This window comes from Pristiophorus japonicus, chromosome 4 (genome assembly GCF_044704955.1).
Source record: "Pristiophorus japonicus isolate sPriJap1 chromosome 4, sPriJap1.hap1, whole genome shotgun sequence".
NCBI lineage: Eukaryota > Metazoa > Chordata > Chondrichthyes > Pristiophoridae > Pristiophorus > Pristiophorus japonicus.
Genome location: NC_091980.1, coordinates 90632721 through 90645454, shown reverse-complemented (window position 1 = coordinate 90645454; position 12734 = coordinate 90632721). Strand labels below are relative to the sequence as shown.

Genomic DNA, 12734 nt, shown 5'->3' with positions numbered 1-12734 from the left:
GCCAGGTCAGCCTCACAAGGGGTTTGGCAGGGCCATCAACAGGCAGCCTGGCACCCTCTCTTGGGTGTCAGGCCACTGGCCTGGCCGAAACCTCCCTGGTGGCCCAGTGGAGCTAACTTAAAAACATGCAGAGCTTGCAGCAGCCCTCCCCTTTAATTGAGGGGGAGAGATGTTGTGATGCGCCAACGCAACGACTGGGGCTGATGACTGACAGCAGCGGAGACTCCGTTTCGCCTCCACTTCTGCCTCGCTAGTGACAGTCACTCTGTTCCCCACTCCACCTCCGCCCCAATTATGACCGACTTCCGTTCCGCTTGAAAAATATTGACAAAGAGCTGAATTTTACAGGATAGGCCACTGCATCTATTGCAGCAGCCAAAACACAACGTAAGTGGGAGGTGTGACCTATTTCCGACGGGGGTGAATTTCAGCCCCAATATATCCAGGAATATTTAATACCTAATCATGCCCTTTTTTGAGCCAATAACACAATGGGCCCAAGTTTCGGCCTCAGTTGCTCCTGATTTTTTGGAGCAACTGGTGTAGAGCGGAGTATCTTAGAAATTCAAATTCTCAGCATTTAGTTTGCTCCAATTCTCGTCAGTTAGAACAGTTTCACTTTGGTTAAGAATTTTTTTTTAAAAAGGGGTCGTGTCCGGCCAGTTACGCCTGTTTTCAAAGTTTCGGCAGTGAAAACTTACTCCAAACTAACTTAGAATGGAGTAAGTGAAGATTTTTGTACGTTCGAAAAAACCTTGTCTACACTTTAGAAAATCAGGCGTAGGTTCCAAATTAGGCGTAGGGAATGGGGGAGTGGGGTTTAAAGGGAAGTTTACAAACATTAAACACTTTAGTTTTACAAATAAAGAGCCATCATCAATAATAAATGATAAATACATCAATAAATCAACCAATAAATCAATCAAAAAAAATTAATAAAAAATAAAAATGTTTTAAAAAAAATCAATAAATAAAACATTTTCTACTTACCGACTGCAGCACCGGGAGTCCTCCAACAGCATGCTGGGACAGTCCCCCCAGTGTGTCTCTGTCAGTGTCTCTATCTCTCTGTCTGTCTGTGTGTGTGTCTCTCAATCTCTGTCTGTCAGTGTCTGTGTTTCTGACAGCGAGGGGAGGGGGAGAAGGGGGAGAGGGGGAGGGGGAGATGGGGGGTGGGGGGAAGGGGGGAGGGGAAGAAGGGGGGTGGGGGTAAGAGGAGAAGGGGGTGGGGGAGAAGGGGGTGGGGGAGGGGGAGGGGGAGAAGCGGGGTGGGGATGGGGGTGGGGGGGAGGGGGAAAAGGGGTGGGGGCGAGGGGAAGAAGGGTGGGGGGAAGGGGAGAAGGGTGAGGGGGAGAAGGGTGGGGGGGAGAAGAGTGGGGGGGAGGGGGAGAAGGGTGGGGGGGAGGGGGAGAAGGGGAGAGGGGGAGAAGGGGGGTGAGGGGGAGAAGGGGGTGGATATAGGGAGGGAAGGAGAGAGGATGTAGGGAGGGAAGGAGAGAGGAGGGTGGGAAGGAGAGAGGAGGGAGGGAAAGAGAGAGGAGGGAGGGAGGGAAGGAGAGAGGAGGGAGGGAGGGAGGGAGGGAAGGAGAGAGGAGGGAGGGAGGGAGGGAAGGAGAGAGGAGGGAGGGAGGGAGGGAAGGAGAGAGGGGGGGGGAGGGAGAGAAGGAGGCTGAACGGCCAGGCCCAAGACCTCGGGCTGGATATACAGGTAGGTGGCGTCGGGTCTCCGTGGGGGGGTTGCGGAAGTCTGGGGGTGGCGGGGGGAAGAGTCGCAGAGGTCGCGGGGGGTGGGGGGAGAGAGAGTCACTGAGGTCCGGGGGGTGGGGTGGGGGGAAGAGAGAGTTGCGGCGGTCTGGGGTGGGGGGGAGGGGGGTGGGAGCGGAAGTCAGGTCGGGTCGGGTCGGGTCCGGTCCAGTCCGGTCGGGTGGGAGGAGCCTTATTCATGCAGCCCCAGTGAGGCCATTCGGCCAGGGCTAGGGGCTGCGTGCTTTGGGCCCCTCCCACAGTTTTGGGCGCCTGGAGCTACTACACATGCGTGCCCACTGTAGCGCGCATGTGCAGAGGTCCCGGCACTGTTTTCAGCGCAGGGACCTGGCTCTGCCCCCCACAGCTCGTGCTGCGCTGCGCCCAGCTGCAGAAGACCTGCAGGGAGCCGGAGAATAGGTAAGTTTTTTTTAGGCGCACTTTCTGGCGCGAAAAACGGGCGTCCAGGTTCGGCTGCGCCGTTTTAGGCACGGCCCGAAACTTGGGCCCAATGAGTTGCAGAATGTGATCCCACAATGCTAATAAACATCATTAAATCTAATGTAATTAAATACAGTTACTTTATTCAGTTGCCTTGAAGCAATGTTTTGGATATAAGCATTTATTCAGGGCTGTTTTAAGTTGTACATTGTTTTTTTAGAGCTATACCAGCTTTGGATAGCTCTTTGTCAGCTTTTCTGAATTTTATAGATTGTCTTTTATGGTAATTGGTAATTTAATTCTCAAAAGGACAATGAGATATTTGATGGATGGAAAAGAAAGAACTTGCATTTATATAACACTTTTCATGACTTCAGGATGTCCCAAAGCACTTCACAGCCAATGAATTACTTTTGAAGTGTGGTTGCTGTGGTATAAATATAAGGAAATATGGCAGTGAATTAGCCCAGGTCTCAATTAGCTTGGTCCCACGAACAGTAATGAGATAAATGACCATCTAATTAGCAGTATTGGTTGAGGGATTAAAATTTGGCAGGGACACCTGGGAACACTTTGCTTGGCTTCGAATATAGCCGTGGGATCTTTTGTGTCTAACTGAGAGGGCAGATGGGACTTCAGTTTAATGTCTCATCTGGAACATAACACCTTTGATCAGTGCAGCACTGAGAGAGCATTGCAATAAGAAATACATTGAGGCCACACCAGCTGGCTGCTTGGAGACTGAATATATAGCTGATGACAGGTCGTTCAGCCCGACTGCTTGCCTCTCTTCCGTGCGTACATTCGCGCCAGCGTGTCCTTGGAGATGGAGCACGCGGTGTCCACTGGTACACTCGCGGCATTCCGTGAGAGGTGGGCACCCCACCGGCAACCAAATTTTAATTTGATTTTATATGTTTTAAAGTTTAATTTGTTTTAATTGACGGTTTTAATGTCCCCCTCCGCTTTTATAGGGGGCACTTGTAAAATTTATGGTTTTACTGCCGAAAAAACCCCCCAAAAAAACACAAAAATCACCAAAAAAAAAACACAAAAAAAAGGCATGTGAAAAGTGTTTGGAGTGTCCCCCAGATCGGGGTGCACTTGATTTAAATGTTTAATTTTGTCTTCAAAAGAGTTGTAGCTGATGACAGGTCATTCAGCCTGACTGCCTGCCTCTCTTTCGCGCGTACATTCGCGCCAGGGTGTCCTTGGAGATGGAGCACCCGGTGTCCACTGGTACGTTCACGGCCTTCCGCGAGAGGTGGGCACCGGAGGGACTGGAGTGCATCATTACCTCCAGCAACCAAATTTTAATTTGATTTTATATGTTTTAAAGTTTAATTTGTTTTATTGCCAGGTTTTAGTGTCCACCCAGTCAGGGGACACGTATAATTTGCCTCTCGGTGCCCTAAAAAACCCCACAAAAAAAACACAAAAAATAACAAAAACAAAAAAAAAGGGCATTGCAAAGTGTTTGCAGTGTCCCCCCTCTTTATTCAAGGAACACTTGAACGAATTGTTTATTTTGTTCACAACGAAAAGAGTTGCAGCTGATGACAGGTCGTTCAGCCCGACTGCCTGCCTCTCTTCCGCGGTTACATCCGAGCCAGGGTGTCTCTGGAGATGGAGCACGCGGTGTCCACTGGTACGCTCGCGGCCTTCCGCGAGAGGTGGGCACCGGAGGGACTGGAGTGCATCATCACGCCCGGCAACCAAATTTAAATTTGATTTTAAATGTCTAAAGTTTAATTTGTTTTAATTTGCCGGTTTTAGTGCCCCCACCCCTTTTAGTCAGGGGGCACTTGTATAATTTGTGTTTCAGTGCCCTCAAAAAACCCCCCCAAAAAACAAAAAAAAGGGGGCACTTGTTTGAAAATGTTTGGTGTCCCCCCCCCACCTTTAATCAGGGGCACTTGATTAATTGATTACAACTAAAATAGTTGTAGTTGATGACACACTTAAGGCGGCCAAGTACTGATGACGATTAGCATTATAGTGAAAGCCACATGCCCATCAGCTGTGTCATAGAACAAGCAATCAGCAGGCTGAAGGTGTGCTTCAGATGCCTTGACGGATCTAGAGGAGCCCTGCAGTACGCACCAGCCGGGTCTCGAGAATCATTGTCGTTTGCTGCACCCTGCACAACATAGCGCAGCAGCAAGGATTGGAGCTGCAGGAGGAGCAAGGTGCAGAGTGCACAACCTCTTCAGAGGAGGAGGAGGAGCAAGTGGAAGACGAGGACGAGGAGGAACTGGAGGTGGAGATAGCACCAGCACACAGTGCACCCATATGGTGTACTAAGTTCCCCCACCGTCCCCCAACAGAATCACAAAGCAGTCCTACAATGACCAAGCATTCCTCTCATCTAAACATCCATAGCTCAAGGTTAATTACTGTCTCACCATGCACTCCAACTGACAAGGCCACTTCCCAGGCAGCAGGCAAAAGTGGACAAGGCGGGAAAGTTATACAAATAAATACATTTATCTGCATCATAAATAGAACTGAAACCTGACACTAACAATTTAGCAAACACCCATGTGCATACCTTTGTCCATCTTTCATTTACGTGTGTTTCTACGAGGTGTAACCGCTGTGGCTTCAGCAGAGTTAGAGGCAGGCTGGACTGTTGTGACTGCTTTGACATTTTTGGCAGACATCCTCTGGGTTTTGAAGCCTGTGAGGACCCCGTCAAAGACTGCTCCTCCTGCAACTGTGCAGGGGCAGACTCAGCCACTGGGATCTGAGGAAGCATGTGGGGCTTTGGCTGAGGGGGAGGCAATGGGGGAGAAGTGGGAGCGCTTTGATAAGAGCCCCCACTTCCATGTCCCCTCTCAACATTATCCCTCTCAGGGGCCACCCGCACTTCCCTGCTAGCAAAGAGCTGGACAGCACCTTGCTGCACATCAGTGGGGTGATGAAGGCCCAAATCCCTCTTCGAGATGAGGTCAATGAACGCCTGTGATCTGTTGTTCACAGCAAGCATGTGGTCATGTGACATGGTGCACTTGCTGCTCCATGCAGGTGGCCATCATTTCCATGGACCAGCACATCGTCGCCATTGCCTGCGACATGGTGGTGCTCATGTTCACCTCCAACATTCTCTGCACATTTGCACACATCGTGGCTGCAAAAGCTGCCAGAACCTCATGCAGTTGTTGCATCCCTTCCAAGATCACCTTCTTTCCTCTGCATCTGCATACAGCTCAGAAGAGCTTGGAGCGTACTGAGTTGCTGGCGAGGAGTCTCCACTGCTATTCCTGTCAACACCATCTGCTCTTGGTCACTTGTGATGTGAGTGCCCCCTCCTCGGTGGCGTGCTCTGGCGACGTATTTCTTCCGCCAGCAGCACAGCCTCAATTACGACACGCAGCTCCTGTTTGTGAGCTTGGGGGGGCGCCAGGACCGCCGTCCAGGGGCTACCTGTCTTTTACCAGGAACTCATCAGGATCTGGAACAAAGTCTCCACCAAGCGCAGCTCTCCGCCGGCTGGAGTGGCGGCCGTCCTGCAGGAGCTGCTGCTTAGGAATCCGTACCTCCACGACCGAGGTTTTAGGCGGCAGGCGGACGAGAGGGCTGTGGCTGGCGAGGTGACCAGGGTCAGGGACCTGCTCGATGGTGGAGGAGCGGGCTGGATGGCGCCAGGCACGCTGGCGCGGCGCCTAAATTCAGCCAACGTCTGCCGCGCGGCCGAATCCATCGAGTCGCTAAAAACAGCTTTGGGCCCTGACTCTGTTAGGTGCATCGAGGAGGCTCAAGCACGTGGGGAGATCCCGTCCGAACTGACCCCCGTCCGGACGGAATTCCTCATCGGCGCCAAACCCCAGAACCTCCCTCGGGAGCCGGCGCCTCACAACTTGAGCCGCCTCGAGGAAATCCCCTCCGTGCCTTTCAGTTCCGCGTGGAGGGGTTTCCTGTACGGGCTACTCCTGCACACTCTCAACTTTGCCATCCTTGCCGGCCGTCCGGACACGCCATGGCGTACCATCTTGCCATCCGGAGGAGGCGGGGGTCCCCGATGGAGGGCACTCTATGCGGGAGTCCTCCCACTATTCATCGGGGACTTGGCCTGGAGGGTGGTGCACGGAGCAGTGCCGTGCAACAAATCTTTAAGCCGGTTCACGGACTCCCAGGCCGCCTGCAATTTCTGCGGTCTGGAAGAGTCCGTGTTCCATGTTTTTATGGAATGCACGAGGTTGCAGCCCCTGTTTTATTATTTAAAGGGGCTGCTCCTGAAATTCTGGCTGCACTTCAGTCCCACTCTCTTGATCTTTGGGCACCCTGTGCGGAGGGGAGCGGGTAGGTCCGAGGGCCTCCTCGTAGGACTGCTCCTGGGCACGGCCAAAGGTGCCATCAGCCGGTCCAGGCAGCGGGCGGTCGAGGGGGTCGTTCAACCTGACTGCCTGCCTCTCTTTCGTGCGTACATCCACGCCAGGGTGTCCTTGGAGATGGAGCAAGCGGTGTCCACCGGTACGTTCGCGGCCTTCCGCGAGAGGTGGGCACCGGATGGACTGGAGTGCATTGTCACGCCCGGCAACCAAATTTTAATTTGATTTTATGTTTTAAAGTTTAATTTGTTTTAATTGCCGGTGCTTTTAGTGTCCCCCTCCCCTTTTATAGGGGGCACTGGAAAAAATGTGATTTTAGTGCCCAAAAAAAAACCCAACAAGCAATCAGCAGGCTGAAGGTGTGCTTCAGATGCCTTGACGGATCTAGAGGAGCCCTTCAGTACGCACCAGCCGGGGTCTCGAGAATCATTGTCGTTTGCTGCACCCTGCACAACATAGCGCAGCAGCAAGGATTGGAGCTGCAGGAGGAGCAAGGTGCAGAGTGCACAACCTCTTCAGAGGAGGAGGAGGAGCAAGTGGAAGACGAGGACGAGGAGGAACTGGAGGTGGAGATAGCACCAGCACACAGTGCACCCATATGGTGTACTAAGTTCCCCCACCATCCCCCAACAGAATCACAAAGCAGTCCTACAATGACCAAGCATTCCTCTCATCTAAACATCCATAGCTCAAGGTTAATTACTGTCTCACCATGCACTCCAACTGACAAGGCCACTTCCCAGGCAGCAGGCAAAAGTGGACAAGGCGAGAAAGTTATACAAATAAATACATTTATCTGCATCATAAATAGAACTGAAACCTGACACTAACAATTTAGCAAACACCCATGTGCATACCTTTGTCCATCTTTCATTTACGTGTGTTTCTACGAGGTGTAACCGCTGTGGCTTCAGCAGAGTTAGAGGCAGGCTGGACTGTTGTGACTGCTTTGACATTTTTGGCAGACATCCTCTGGGTTTTGAAGCCTGTGAGGACCCCGTCAAAGACTGCTCCTCCTGCAACTGTGCAGGGGCAGACTCAGCCACTGGGATCTGAGGAAGCATGTGGGGCTTTGGCTGAGGGGGAGGCAATGGGGGAGAAGTGGGAGCGCTTTGATAAGAGCCCCCACTTCCATGTCCCCTCTCAACATTATCCCTCTCAGGGGCCACCAGCACTTCCCTGCTAGCAAAGAGCTGGACAGCACCTTGCTGCACATCAGTGGGGTGATGAAGACCCAAATCCCTCTTCGAGATGAGGTCAGTGTACGCCTGTGATCTGTTGTTCACAGCAAGCATGTGGTCATGTGACATGGTGCACTTGCTGCTCCATGCAGGTGGCCATCATTTCCATGGACCAGCACATCGTCGCCATTGCCTGCGACATGGTGGTGCTCATGTTCACCTCCAACATTCTCTGCACATTTGCACACATCGTGGCTGCAAAAGCTGCCAGAGCCTCATGCAATTGTTGCATCCCTTCCAAGATCACCTTCTTTCCTCTGAATCTGCATACAGCTCAGAAGAGCTTGGAGCGTACTGAGTTGCTGGCGAGGAGTCTCCACTGCTATTCCTGTCAACACCATCTGCTCTTGGTCACTTGTGATGTGAGTGCCCCCTCCTCGGTGGCGTGCTCTGGCGACGTATTTCTTCCGCCAGCAGCACAGCCTCAATTACGACACGCAGCTCCTGTTTGTGAGCTTGGGGGGGCGTCAGGACCGCCGTCCAGGGGCTACCTGTCTTTTACCAGGAACTCATCAGGATCTGGAACAAATTCTCCACCAAGCGCAGCTCTCCACCGGCTGGAGTGGCGGCCGTCCTGCAGGAGCCGCTGCTTGGGAATCCGTACCTCCACGACCGAGGTTTTAGGTGGCAGGCGGACGAGAGGGCTGTGGCTGGCGAGGTGACCAGGGTCAGGGACCTGCTCGATGGTGGAGGAGCGGGCTGGATGGCGCCAGACGTGCTGGCACAGCGCCTAAATTCGGCCGACGTCCGCCGCGCGGCTGATGCCATCGAGTCGCTAAAAACAGCACTGGGCCCTGACTCCGTTAGGTGTGTCGAGGAGGCTCAAGCACGTGGGGAGATCCCGTCTGAACTGACCACCGTCTGGACAGAATTCCTCATCGGTGCCAAACCTCGGAACCTCCCTCGGGAGCCGGCGCCTCACAACTTGAGCCGCCTCGGGAAAATCCCCTCCGTGCCTTTCAGTTCTGCGCGGAGGGGTTTCCTGTACGGGCTGCTCCTGCACACTCTCAACCTTGCCATCCTCGTCTGCTGTCCGGACACGCCATAGCGTACCATCTTGCCGTCCGGAGGAGGAGGGGGTCCCCAATGGAGGGCACTCTACGCGGGAGTCCTCCCACTGTTTATTGGGGACTTGGCCTGGAGGGTGGTGCACGGAGCAGTCCCGTGCAACAAATTTTTAAGCTGGTTCACGGGTTCCCAGGCCGCCTGCAATTTCTGCGGTCTGGAGGAGTCCGTGTTCCACGTTTTTATGGAGTGTGCGAGGTTGCAGCCCCTGTTTCATTATTTAAGGGGCTGCTCCTCAATTTCTGGTTGCACTTCAGTCCCACACTCCTGATCTTTGGGCACCCTGTGTAGAGGGGAGCGGGTAGGTCCGAGGGCCTCCTCGTAGGACTGCTCCTGGGCACGGCCAAGGGTGCCATCAGCCGGTCCAGGCAGCAGGCAGTTGAGGGGGTCGTTCAGCCTGACTGCCTGCCTCTCTTCCGTGCATACATCCGCGCCAGGGTGTCCTTGGAGATGGAGCACGCGGTGTCCACCGGTACGCTCGCGGCCTTCCGCGAAAGGTGGGCGCCGGAGGGACTGGAGTGCAATGTTACCCCCGGCAACCAAATTTTAATTGATTCTATATGTTTTAAAGTTGAATTTGTTTTAATTGCCGGTTTTAGTGTCCCCCTCCCCTTTTATAGAGGGCACTTGTAAAATTTATGATTTTAAACCCCCCCCCAAAAAAAACCCACAAAGAAACCCCCAAAAAAACAAAAAAAGCAAAAATAATAGAAAAAGGGGCAGTTGAAAAGTGTTTAGAGTGCCACTCGATTTAACTGTAATTTCGTTTTCAGGCAAAAAGAGTTGTGAGCAATACCAGATGTAGGCGGATTTAACTGCCCGTTCACTCAGATTCAATTGGCATAAATGGTGATGACAAGGATACTTGTTTAGTAAATTAAATCAGTTTATTAGACACACACAGCATGCATTAAACAAACTTGGGACAGTAATTAACTGGTTAAAACACAGGCTTTCCTTCCCATACAACCAAGGACAATGGAATGCACTGACTCGAGACTGCTGGGCCTGCTCAGCTGGTCCCTCTGTTCTTTGTCTTCTCCCTAGTCAATCAGGGGTCTCAAACCTTTCTTGTTTTATACCTTTTACAACATGTGATTGCCACTTCCTGATCCTAATATCATTAATGGTTGGTTGGAGCATGGCATGTTCAGTTGTGGTCATTCTGTAACACTGGGTAGGTTGCTCAAGATAGCACCTGCAAACACTTCAACTGTCCTTGCAATTATCTGAGAATATTCTGTTCTCTTACAAAAACAATGTTATAAAACATTTCTGCAAACTTAGCAGTTTCAACCCCGATATAACATCTCATCATACCATAAGACTGACCTTGTTATTGTGACCTTGTATTGCATACATTTCACAACAGTCCTTATGACAAAAACCTTCTGAGTATCGTCAGAGAACTCAAGCACGTTACAGTTTTGAACTCGGTATATTGACAGCAGACCTTAAACGAATCCCAAGTATTTGTTCCAAAAGCCACTTTTTATAAATTTTTCTTATCCCAGCTACGTGATAATCCACACGTTTCTGCATTATCCAATACAACTCCATACAAGGTGAATTGTCCCTTATCAATAGCTTTAGTTTTAATTAGCCCTTTTTCATAGACTGCTACAACTCATCCACTTTGTTATCTTATCGATAGTTTCACTCTTGTTGCTATTCCACCAAGTGAAACTTCGAATTATAAATCTGTACTATTCCATTCCAATCTCCTGTTTCTAAAAAGGACGATATATTTGCAGATGCCTCCCTCTGCAAAACTAACCTGTTATCAACTGATTAAAGTTCTCTGAAATATATGCATCGTTATGCAGTGGAATGTTCTTTAGTTAGGTTTATTGCATAAACTGACCATTACTTCAAGGTCAATTTTAATTCAACAATTTTGTGGTCACTGCATCCAAAGATAAAAGCTAAAGATCACTTATTATTACTGCAATGTAAGGAGAAATCAATAACAGCATACCATTAGCAGACATCCGGCCCTTTCCTTGTATTGGAGAGGGAAAGGAACATATTTAAGCAATTTCTGGGATGGCTCCTCTTCAGTCTTCAGCTGGTCATGAGAGCCCCAGGGTAGGCACGTGTACAGGTTTCTTCCGGTGTTCCTTAACTGGGATGCTCAGCATTCGTGAGTGGAAGAAACTGTGCCACGAGGCTGGGAACCCCGACTCCCCCTCAGTAAAATCGTAACATTGTGTCAGTGGCTACTCCAGGCACAGGACTATCCTATTACTATCCATCATGGCACCCTGGAACATCCCAACAGGATGCAAAAGGGGCAGCACCTGACAAAATGTGTCTGCTACTTTTTCCTTTTCACTACACATGGGGAATATTGATTTCCCCAGATGCAGTGGAGATGAAAATCTATGCTCTGGTGTTTATCAATTCCTTCGTTATTTTGAAGTCGAAGCTTTCAAAACTGTAAACTCTTAATTAAATATATGTTTAGAAGGAACTTGCCGTATTGAGTTGCTAACCCATGGGATTGCTATCAACTGAAACATGGATAAGCTGTAGATTCTTTAAAAGGGATCTAGGCATTAAAAGGAGGCATTAGCTTAAATAAAGCATATGATGGTTTAATATGTGTTGAGGCTTTGAATAATGAAAACTGTGTGTATAAGGAAATTGGAATACTGTGTGCCATTTTAGCCTGGATACCCTCAAATAAAACTGATGCATTGGAAATGATTCAGAAAGGAGAGACAAGGATGATTCCAAGGGATAGGAACCTAAATTATCAAAATAAATTGATAGAACTGAAATTCTTTTTTTAGAGAAAAGAGATTTCAGAGGGAGCACGGTCCTGTTTTTAAAAATACATTGAGGTGTGGATAACATACATACAGCAAATTATTTTAACTTGGGTTGTGAGTGCAGAACTAGCAAATGAGTACAATATAAAAAAGCCTAAAATGAGACTAGACACTAAATTAATTTTTGTCTTTTATCAGAAAGTTGATAATCTGGGCAGATTTTCAGCAAAAGCAGGTAATGCTGTGTTGATTAGCTCCTTAAAATGCAGCTAGATAATAGTTGGTTAGGATTATAATTCATGGTTATAGTGATAATTAGAGACTGAGATAATCAAATGCACTGTGGAGCATAATGGTTCCTGGACTGTGGGACAATTGGAATGCCATGGAAAGTAACCAGAGAGGAAATTAATGCATTTATTTTTGGTTTTGATAATGTTATAATGATTAATCCTGCAGCCTCGAGGTTTATTGTCGAATGGGACACGATCTTGATGGAGCGTATTTGTGATTTTAAATGAACCTGATATGAAGCAGACATCTATATATTGGTTGACTCTGGGAATGCTGGGGATAACTTTATCCCTCCTCCACCTCCAAGAAATGAATGATAAGGCTAACAATGTATTAACTAACAACTGTGATTGATCATTAAGTAAACATGAAGAAATAGATAGCAAGTTGTTTAGACAAGTTAGTGGCTGCAGAGGAATGTAATGTGACAGCTTTGTGAGTATTTCAATAACCCAGAGGCAAAATGGATAGACCAGGGACAACGGAAACAGAGAGGTAAAATGACAAGTTATTTCACAGGGGTAGAATAAAAAACTGCTCTTTCACATTACTAAATGTTCAATTTTCCCCAATGCCGTTTTTTGTTACGCCCGTTTTTTTTGCAGCCCGACTATAAAAAAATAATGCTAGTTTCCCCGTTCTAATTTTTGAAATTGGCGCTGCACAGCCTGTCCTTTAGCTTTGGGGGGGTGGGGCCTAATGTCTGCGCAGAAAAAATGATGCCTCCCCTTCTGCGCATGCATGAAAAAAAAATGAAGCCAATGCAGAAGAAGGTTCAGATGCGGACGAGCCTGAAGAGGAGAACATCTTCCAATCCGATCTTAAGAACATAAGAACATAAGAAA

General features: G+C 49.3%; 1 long non-coding RNA gene across 1 annotated transcript in view; it reads right to left on the bottom strand.

The window, feature by feature from the left end:
* LOC139262118 (uncharacterized) overlaps positions 1 to 10878 on the bottom strand; it is a 77417-nt gene extending 66539 nt beyond the window's left edge. The window contains exon 1 of the long non-coding RNA XR_011592904.1: positions 10800 to 10878. This is a non-coding gene — a long non-coding RNA (uncharacterized lncRNA). The remainder of the gene's footprint in view (positions 1 to 10799) is intronic.
* Positions 10879 to 12734: the final 1856 nt, after the last annotated feature.